The sequence below is a fragment of the Chiloscyllium plagiosum genome, unplaced genomic scaffold, assembly GCF_004010195.1.
Source record: "Chiloscyllium plagiosum isolate BGI_BamShark_2017 unplaced genomic scaffold, ASM401019v2 scaf_5388, whole genome shotgun sequence".
NCBI lineage: Eukaryota > Metazoa > Chordata > Chondrichthyes > Orectolobiformes > Hemiscylliidae > Chiloscyllium > Chiloscyllium plagiosum.
The window spans coordinates 1-7,106 of record NW_025215033.1 but is presented as its reverse complement, the minus strand read 5'-3'; the positions used below and the strand labels follow the sequence as shown (position 1 = coordinate 7,106).

General features: G+C 44.8%; 1 non-coding gene across 1 annotated transcript; it reads right to left on the bottom strand.

Annotated features, from left to right (window-relative positions):
• Positions 1-5,070: 5,070 nt before the first annotated feature.
• Positions 5,071-5,152, bottom strand: trnal-aag. Its single transcript has one exon. It is a non-coding gene; the product is annotated as a tRNA-Leu (tRNA).
• Between the last annotated feature and the right edge of the window lie 1,954 nt (positions 5,153-7,106).

The window sequence follows — 7,106 nt, the reverse complement described above, 5'->3', positions numbered from 1 at the left end:
TTGTGCGTGTATGGGATGAGCTACCAGAGGAAGTGGAGGAGGCTATTACTCTCAGAAAATTTCAAAGGTAATCGGATGAGTTTCTGGACAGGATGAGTCTAGAGGGATTGGGGCCAAATGCTGGGGAACGGGATTTGTTTAATTTTGACTATGTGGTGAGCATGGACGAGATACACCGAAGTATCTGTTTCCATGCGGTGTACCCCAATAACGTCGTGTGGCTTACACCGGCTTTAAAGGATTAGTTTCTAGCGGAGTTTGCCGTCGCAGTCCGTGGCACAATCATTTAGTCTGATCGACTGCTCACGGGAAAGGTAGTATTGTGAAACACTGCAGAAACAAACGACTTCCTCACTTTTGCTCCGACGGACCATACTCTGTGCAATTTTCCCACATCCTCAGTTGAGGATTTTAGCTGCTGGAAGTTACCTCAGAAACCCTGTTAACTCGAAAAATATTGAGCGAATCACAAAACAGAATGCATTTAACACGGAACACAAACAAAACTGGCATACCTAATGTATTTTCAGACACAGCGAAGCATGAATGCTAAATGTGAGACAGTCCGAGGGCATGAGTCATAAAGTAATCTCACAACTAACAACGGGGCAATTCCTCACTACTCTTTCAAACATACTGCAGCCTTAATGCAGCACCATTTCCCAGACAATGCTGTAAAGAGAGAAAGAAAGAACATAATAAGAATTGGCCATATAAGGTGAATTTCACCAATCACAGTCTCGATTAGATTACCTTTCCCTTCCGATGTCTCCAGGACGGAAATGAAGGAAATGGGAGAAATTCAATAACATATGACATGGAAATTCACATTGGAACGATTTTCCCATTAGCCAGAAAATCAAATGACGAGTCGAGTGACGGCAGGACTTTGTTTCACAACAGCGATGAAAGAACCAGTCTTCATTCGGTTCCTGTAAAAACTCAACTTGCCTGGAACATAAAGCAACAGGAGAGCTGCTTGCGATTTTCCGCGCGGGAGGCGAACACGATCATGACAGCACAGACACTTTGGAAATTTCCGCACTTTCGTACACCACAGTTCATTCCCCGCGAAGCAAACGCATCTTTCTTCTGTTTTAAACATCAAGACAACGGGGATCGAAACAGCATTTTAACAAGCTGTGTCGTTGGAATTGATCAACAGAAATGGCAGCGGTGGGATTTGAACCCACGCTCCTGTCGAGAAGGGAGCCTTAATCCAGCGCCTTAGACCGCTCGGCCACACTACCTGCAGGCCGCAAGGCCCATTTTCTTGCATTTCCATTGTGCTCCTGCATAACTACAGATGGAAAGTGACGTGAAAAGGATTCCATGGTTCGTCTCCGACTCGCACAGCTGCTGGGATGTGCCCGTCTATGATATCAATTTCGCAGCAGATAATGATAGCCCATCAATCCAGACAAAAATCAACGGTTAGCTGAGTCTATCTTCTCAGACTCTTTTCAGCTACAAATGTATCTGTGAGTGCGTGAGAATATATGATCGGTTATGATTTGGTCAAATAACCATGAGCTGCTTGACATTACTGCAATTTCGATTCTTGCTTTGCTAAATGATTTCACCCATTGCTTGAAACAGGACAACTTTCACGTTTACACGGAACACGAAACACACCAGACTTCAGGGAAAATGCGCAAAGCTGAGCAGGCCGTGTTCCACATCATACCGTGCAGCATCGTTTCAGTCACTGCGTCTGTTTTGCAGAATAAGAGTCCCAAAGAATGTTCTCCAGCCTAAAACCGGAGGTAGCTTTACAATCCGAGAACGACAGATCACATTGTGAGGATGCTCTGCCCTCGGAGCTAGTTCGAGATGGCACTGTCTGTGCCTTTTACCTTAACCGTGCAATTTGCTGCAGAGATGTTCACACCTGGACATGAGCCACATGGATACCAACTGAGTTGGAAACCTGTGTGGGAATCGACGAGAAGCGACTCAATAAATGTTGCTAATTTCCATGGTGCTTATTAAAAATGCAGTTTCTGTTCACCTCAATCTAAAAGGCAGTTTTTGAACATTGTAACAGAAGTCAAAAGGTAATTACCTCACCCCACCCCCACTCCAGAAGAGCTGCGAACTGCCCTTGAGTGCTTTTTGTTCTCGATGTGAAGAGCTCTCACGTCTGAGTCTCCTTCACGTCTCTGGTTGCTGAGTGAATCACAAAGAGAGAGTTTCACCAGAGCTGCAACTGCCTCACTTCCCCACTCGCCCTCCCCGTTTACATTTTCCTGCTCGTCAGTGATTTAATGAAAATCTAATGGATGCGATGTCATTCTGGAGCCTGTCTGTCGATTCCTCCGTTTCAGTTCCAAAGTGGCCTTGATCTCGGGACGCAACTTAATACTAGCGACGCTCTGAGAGTGTAATTTCATTTCATTGCCGTTACTGATTGAATGATCCACTAACGTGCGAACTGCTCCAAAACATGATTCAGGACCTCTGGTGCCAACTCTCGCTCGTTGAATAATGACAGACAGCTTCCAAATGAGGTCTTTCAGAGACGACTTTGTGGTACATTTGACGGACAGACAAGTTCAGGAATTCGTTGTGCGCTGTGACACAAGCGCATCAGCTTCTGCCCTGTCTTTGAACCGGGCCGCCTGCGCAAGGAATGCAAATGCGGTACTGCTTTTCGTGGAAGGATCAGAACGGGGTACCTACACTCTCAAACAGAATGAATGGCATATGATCAGAACCAGGTTGGAGAAAAACTTTACAATGCTTTGCACAGTAATTAAGTGGAATTGCATGACATATCACCACGAGAGCAGATTTGTTCAAACAAATTCGAAGGCAGCTTTGCAGATGGGAAAGCAAGCAAGAAAGCTCCGTTCTTGTCCATGTGAAAGGCTGCAGTTGAAGAACAAAGCAGTTTCTGCACATCTTCAAACTGGGGGACCGTTCGCGTGTAAGGCGAATGTGATGACCACTACACTATAGAAACAAGCCTCAGCCGCCCCTGCTGCGGCTCAGTGGCATCCAGCACTGAAAGTTGTGTGATTGGTGAAATTCACTTTGTGTTTCCAATAGCTCGTTGTTTAATGGGATTTTTAAAAATTTTGGCTATGTGTTGAGCATGGACGAGATACATCGAAGTATCTGTTTCCACGCGGTGTGCCCCAATAACGTTGTGTTACTTACATCGGCTTCAAAGAATTACTTTTTAGCGGAGCTTGCCGTCGCAGTCTGTGGCACAATCACTAAGTCTGTTCGACTGCTCACGGGAAGGTAGTATTGTGAAACACTGCAGAAACAAACGACTTCCTTACTTTTGCTCCGACTAACCATACTATGTGAAATTTTTCCAGATTCTCAGTTGAGGATTTTTGCATCTGGAAGTTACCTCAGAAACCCTGTTAATTCGTAATGTATTGAGCGAATCGCAAAACAGAAAGCATTAAACACGGAACACAAACAAAACTGGCAAACCAAATGCATTTTCAGACACAGCGAGCATGAATGCTAAATGTGAGACAGTCCGAGGGCATGAACCATAAAGTAATCACACAACTAGCAACAAGGCAATTCCAAACTACTCTTTCAAACATGCTGGACCCTGAGTGCACCACCACTTCCCAGACAATGTTGAAATGAGAGAAAGAAAGAACATAATAAGAATGGCCCATAAAAAGTGAGTTTCACCAATCACTGTCTCGATTAGATTACCTTTCCCTTCCGATGTCTCCAGGACGGAAATGAAGGAAATGGGAGAAATTCAATAACATATGACATCGAAGTTAATTGGAACGCTTTTCTCATTGGCCAGAAAACCAAATAACGACGAGTCGAGTTGGGGTGAGTTGAAAACTCGAGAGCATAGGTTTAAGGTGAGTGAGCTGAAATTGACAAATGACCTGAGGCACATTTCCCACACAGAAGGTTGTGCGTGTATGGGATGAGCTACCAGAGGAAGTGGAGGAGGCTATTACACTCAGAAAATTTCAAAGGTAATCGGATGTGTTTCTGGACAGGATGGGTCTAGAGGGATTGGGGCCAAATGTTGGGGATCGGGACTTGTTTAATTTTGACTATGTGGTGAGCATGGACGAGATACACCGAAGTATCTGTTTCCACGCGGTGTACCCCAATAACGTCGTGTTGCTTACACCGGCTTTAAAGGATTAGTTTTTAGCGGAGTTTGCCGTCGCAGTCTGTGGCACAATCATTTAGTCTGATCGAATGCTCACGGGAAAGGTAGTATTGTGAAACACTGCAGAAACAAACGACTTCCTTTCTTTTGCTCCGACGGACCATACTTTGTGAAATTTTCCCATATCATCAGTTGAGGATTTCAGCTGCTGGAAGTTATCTCAGAAACCCTGTTAACTCGAAAACTATTGAGCGAATCGCAAAACAGAAAGCATATAACACGGAACACAATCAAAACTGGCATACCTAATGTATTTTCAGACACAGCGAAGCATGAATGCTAAATGTGAGACAGTCCGAGGGCATGAGTCATAAAGTAATCTCACAACTGACAACGGGGCAATTCCAAACTCCTCTTTCAAACATACTGCAGCCTTAATGCACCACAATTTCCCAGACAATGCTGTAAAGAGAGAAAGAAAGAACATAATAAGAATTGGCCATATAAAGTGAATTTCACCAATAACAGTCTCCATTAGATTACCTTTCCCTTCCGATGTCTCCAGGACGGAAATAAAGGAAATGGGAGAAATTCAATAACATATGACATGGAAACTCATTGGAACGATTTCCCATTAGCCAGAAAACCAAATAACGACGAGTCGAGTGACCGCAGGACTTTGTTTCACAACAGCGATGAAAGAACCAGTCTTCATTCGTTTCCTGTAAAAACTCAACTTGCCTGGAACATAAAGCAACAGTAGAGCTGCTTGCGATTTTCCACGCGGGAGGCGAACACGATCATGACAACACAGACAACTTTGGAAAATTCCACACTTTCCCACACCACAGTTAATTCCCCGCGAAGCAAACGCGTTTTTGTTCTGTTTCAAACATCAATACAGCGGGGATCGAAACAGCATTTTAACAAGCTGCGTCTTTGGAGTTGATCAACAGAAATGGCAGCGGTGGGATTCGAACCAACGCCCCGGCCGAGACGGGAGCCTTAATCCAGCGCCTTAGACCGCTCGGCCACACTACCAGCCGGTCGCGCGGCCCACTTTCTTGCATTTCCAATTGTACTCCTGCATAACAACAGATGCAAAGTGAGTGAAAAGGGTTCCATGGTTCGTCTCCGACTCGCACAGCTGCTGGGATGTGCCCGTCTACGATATCAATTTCGCAGCAGATAATGATAACGCATCAATCCAGACAAAAATCAACGGTTAGCTGAGTCTATCTTCTCAGACTCTTTTCAGCTACAAATGTATCTGTGAGTGCGTGAGAATATATGATCGGTTATGATTTGGTCAAATAACCATGAGCTGCTTCACATTACTGCATTTCGATTCTTGCTTTGCTAAATGATTTCACCCATTGCTCGAAACAGGACATCTTTTACGTTTACACGGAATACCAAACACACCGGACTACAGGGAAATTGCGCAAAGCAGAGCAGGCCGTGTTCCACATCATACCGTGCAGCATCGTTTCAGTCACTGTGTCTGTTTTGCAGAATAAGAGTCCCAAAGAATGTTCTCCACCTTAAAACCGGAGGTAGCATTACAATCCGAGAACGACAGATCACAATGTGAGGATGCTCTGCCCTCGGAGCCAGTTCGAGATGACACTTTCTGTGCCTTTTACCTTAACCGTGCAATTTGCTGCAGAGATGTTCACACCTGGATATGAGCCACATGTATACCCACTGAGTTGGAAACCTGGGTGGGAATCGACGAGAAGTGACTCAATAAATTTTGCTAATTTCCATGGTGCTTATTAGAAATGCAGTTTCTATTCACCTCAATCTAAAAGGCAGTTTTTGAACATAGTAACAGAAGTCAAAAGGTAATTACCTCACCCCACCCCAACTCCGGAAGAGCTGCTAACTGTCCTTGAGTGCTTTTTGTTCTCGATGTGAAGAGCCTGAGTCTCCTTCACGTCTCTGGTTGCTGAGAGAATCACAAAGAAGGAGTTTCACCAGAGCTGAAACTGCCTCACTTACCCACTCGCCCTCCCCGTTTACATTTTCCTACTCGTCAGTGATTTAACGAAAACCAAATGGATGCGATGTCATTCTGGAGCCTCTCTGTCGATTCCTCCGTTTCAGTTCCAAAGTGGCCTTGATCTCGGGGCGCAACTTAATACTAGCGACGCTCTGAGAGTGTAATTTCATTTCATTGCTGTTACTGATTGAATGAGCCACTAACATGCGAACTGCTCCAAAACATGATTCAGGACCTCTGATGCCAACTCTCGCACGTTGAATAATGACAGACAGCTTTCAAATGAGGTCTTTCAGAGACGACTTTGGGGTACATTTGACAGACAGAGAAGTTCAGGAGTCCGTGGTGCGCTGTGACACCAGCGCATCAGCTTCTTCCCTGTCTTTGAACCGGTCCGCCTGCGCAAGGAATGGATCAAAAGGCGGTAACTACACTCTCAGACAGAATGGCATATGATCTGAAGCTAGTTGGAGAAAAACTTTACAATGCTTTGCACAATTATTAAATGGGGAATTGCATTACATTTCACTAGGAGAGCAGATTTGTTCAAGCAAATTCGAAAGCTGGTTTGCAGATGGGAAAGCAAGCAAGAAAGCTCCGTTCTTGTCCATGTAAAAGTCTGCAGTTGAAGGAAAAGGCAGTTTCTACCCAGCTTCAAACTGGGGATCTTTCGCGTGTTACGTGAACGTGATGACCCCTACACGACAGAAACAAGCCTCAGCCTTCCGTGCTACGTCTCAGCGGCATCCAGCCTTGAAAGTTGAAGCCATTCTACGTTTCACCTTTCTGTTTCCATTAGCTCGTTGTTGTTCAGCGTAATTGGCATCTTGAAACCGTAAAAAAAAGACACGTTTCCAACTCAGTTCCAATACACAATTCCACCTCAGTTGGTACCCATGTGGCTCATGTCCAGGTGTAAACATCTCTGCAGCAAATTGCACAGTTAACGTAAAATGCAGAAACACATACACACCAATCTGCACCAATACC